Consider the following 3840-nt stretch of genomic DNA (forward strand, 5'->3'; position numbering starts at 1 on the left):
GCCTCTTCCTCATCCTCCGGAAGCTCTTTTCTCAGGATATACGCGATATATGGAACTGTCCAGTCGGGAACGACCACCAAGACCTCCATGACCAAGTCGACCACTGCTGGTACTTCAACCTCAGTCGGATCCATGGCACTCTTGGGCTGTGGAGCTTCTTCGGTGAAAGGATCTTCTTTGACTGACCGAGTGTGTATATGCTCCAAGAACACACCACTCGGAATGGCTCCTCTCTTGGAACCTATCTTTGCTAGATCATCAGCTGCTTGATTTTTCAGTCGGGGTATATGATGGAGCTCCAACCCCTCGAACTTCTTTTCCAGCTTCCTCACTGCACTGCAGTATCCAGTCATGGCTGGGCTTCTCACGTCCCACTCCTTCATCACTTGGTTGACCACTAAATCTGAATCGCCATAGACCATCAGGCGACGGACGCCGAGTGAAATGGCCATGCACAATCCGTATAAGAGGGCCCCATACTTCGTTGTTAGAGGAATCAAAGTGAATCTGGAGCACATATCTGAGCTTATCTCCTCTGGGGGAAACCAGGACAACCCCAGCACCGGAACCATTCAACATCTTAGAGCCATCAAAAAACATGGTCCAATGCTTCGAGTGAACTTCAGTCGGCTGCTGCTGTTCAATCCACTCGGCGAGGAAATCTGCTATTGCCTGGGACTTAATGGCTTTCTTTGCCTCAAACTTGATATCAAGGGGAAGAAGTTCAATCGCCCATTTCGCCACTCGACTAGTTGCATCTCTGTTGTGCAAAATCTCTGATAGTGGAGCGTCGCTGACGACTGTGATGGAATGATCAGAGAAATAATGAGCAACCTTCTTTGTGGTCATGTATATTCCATACACAAGCTTCTGATAATGAGGATATCTCTGCTTGGATGGAGTCAAGACTTCAGACAAATAATACACTGGGCGCTGAACTTTGAAAGCTTTTCCTTCTTCTTCCCGCTCGACCGTAAGCACAGTACTGACGACTTGTCCTGTGGCTGCGATATAAAGCAACAGAGGCTCTTTGCTGATTGGGGCAGCAAGCACCGGTTGGGTGGAGAGCAGAGCTTTTAGCTCGGTAAACGCTGCATCAGCTTCTAGAGTCCACTCGAACTTGTCTGCCTTCTTCATCAGTCGGTAAAGAGGCAATGCCTTTTCACCGAGTCGTGAGATGAATCGACTTAATGCGGCCAAGCATCTAGTAAGCTTCTGGACATCGTGCACTCGCACAGGGCGTTTCATTCGGAGAATAGTGCCGATCTTTTCTGGATTAGCGTCGATCCCTCGCTCGGAAACAAGAAAACCGAGTAACTTGCCACCAGGAACTCCGAATGTGCACTTTGATGGATTGAGCTTGATATCATACCTTCTGAGGTTGGCAAATGTTTCGGCGAGGTCAGCGAGCAGGTTTGAACCTTTTCGTGATTTGACGACGATATCATCCATATACGCTTCCACATTCCGACTGATTTGAGTGAGTAGACACTTCTGAATCATTCGCATAAATGTGGCTCCGGCATTCTTGAGGCCGAATGGCATGGTGATATAGCAGAAGCACCCGAATGGAGTGATGAAAGCTGTTTTTACCTCGTCGGGTCCGTACAGACGGATCTGGTGGTACCCGGAGTAGGCGTCTAGAAAAGACAATCTCTCACATCCCGCGGTCGAGTCAACAATTTGATCTATGCGAGGGAGAGGAAAATGATCTTTCGGGCAGGCCCGGTTGATGTGCTTGAAATCAATGCACATTCGGAGCGATTTGTCCTTCTTAGGAACCATGACGACATTAGCGAGCCACTCGGAGTGGTATATCTCTCGGATAAATCCTGCCGCCAACAGTCGAGCCACTTCCTCACCAATGGCTTTTCTCTTCTGGACGGCGGACCGCCGAAGATGCTCTTTGACTAGTTTTGCTGATGAATCGACTCTTAGGCGATGCTCAGCCAGTCCCCTGGGAACACCTGGCATGTCAGCGGGCTTCCATGCAAAAATGTCCCAGTTCTCACGGAGGAACTGGATGAGCGCTTCTTCCTATTTCGGGTCGAGTGTTGTGGAGATGTGGGTCGGGGCTACATCGGGGTCGGTCGGGTGAATGTGAACAGGCTTCGTCTCACCGGATGACTGAAATGCAGATTCTGTGGCGGGTTTCTTGGATCGCAGCAAATCACTCGGATCTGCGTTTTGCTTGTATTCTTCAAACTCGACCGCTGTCACCTGAGAATCAGCAATCTTTGAGCCCTTCTGAAAGCACTCTTCTGCCTTTTTCCGATCACCGGTGACAGTGATCACTCCTTTGGGGCCGGGCATCTTCAATTTGAGGTACACGTAACATGGTCGAGCCATGAACCGTGCATAAGCTGGTCTCCCCAAAATGGCATGGTATGCACTTTGAAAATCCACGACCTCAAACGTCAACTTCTCTTTGCGAAAATGTTTCGAATCACCAAACACCACGTCCAGAGCTATTTGGCCGAGTGACTCGGCTTTCTTCCCTGGTATAACTCCATGAAAGCTCATGTTACTGGTGCTCAGTCGGGACATCGGAATGCCCATTCCTTTCAGTGTGTCTGCATACAACAAATTCAGCCCACTACCACCGTCCATCAGCACTTTTGTCAGTCGAGTGCCTTCGACAACTGGATCGACCACCAAAGCTTGCCTCCCAGGGGTGGCAATATGAGTCGGGTGATCAGATTGGTCGAATGTGATGGGTGTTTGGGACCATCTCAGATAATTTGCTTTTGCTGGGGTAACCATGTTCACCTCACGGTTAATGACTCTCAATCGACTCTTGCTTTCCACATCTGCAAAGATCATCAGAGTGGAGTTGACATGCGGATATCCTTCCTCACTGTCCTCCTTTTCCTTGTCTTCGACCCTGTCCGACTCCTTTTCCTTGTCTTTGGACTGTTTTCCTTGAAACTGTTGGATCAGGAGTCGACATTGGCGAGTGGTGTGCTTTGGGTAAATGATATTCCCCTCTTCGTCTTTCTTCGTGTGGATGTGACACGGCATATCCATCACGTCGTTCCCTTCTTTATCCTTTACCTTCTTAGGGTTCCAGGATCCTTTTGGTTTCCCTTTAAACTTTCCGTGAGTCACGGCCAGAGCCTCTCCAGGAGCTGCCGGTTCAGCCTTCCGCTTCTGTTTCCGACTGGTGTTTCCCTTTTCCGACTGGCTCGGCTTGTGCTTGCCGCTTCGAAGTCGGTCTTCTTCTTCGCCGTTGGCATACTTGGTAGCAATCTCCATCATCCGACCCAAGGTCATGTCACCGGTTCAACCAAATTTCAAACTCAATTCTCTGTTCTTGACACCATCCTTGAAGGCGCAGACTGCTTGATGATCAGACACATTCTCCACAGTATGGTGCAAAGTGATCCACCTCTGAATATACTCCCTGAGAGTCTCATTGGTCTTCTGCATGCAGACTTGCAGCTCCGTCAATCCAGCCGGTCGCTTGCAAGTTCCTTCAAACGTTCTGACGAACACTCGGGACAGATCTTCCCAAGTGTAAATGCTGCTAGGAGGTAACTGAGTCAACCACGCTCTGGCAGAACCTTTCAGCATGAGGGGCAAATGCTTCATGGCCACCTCGTCATTCCCACCACCAATCTGAACCGCCACTCGGTAGTCCTCAAGCCAAGTTTCAGGCTTAGACTCACCAGTGAACTTGTTGACTCCTGTTGCCAACCTGAAATTGGGAGGGATCACTGCAGCTCTGATAGCTCTGCTGAAACATTCCGGACCAGAAACATGCACTCGACTGCTCGTGGGCGCATCTCTGTCGGGTCCACCTCGATGGGCTCTGTTCCGGTCGACCAAGCCTTGCACGAT

This window comes from Triticum aestivum, chromosome 1B, assembly GCF_018294505.1.
Source record: "Triticum aestivum cultivar Chinese Spring chromosome 1B, IWGSC CS RefSeq v2.1, whole genome shotgun sequence".
Classification (NCBI taxonomy): Eukaryota; Viridiplantae; Streptophyta; class Magnoliopsida; order Poales; family Poaceae; genus Triticum; species Triticum aestivum.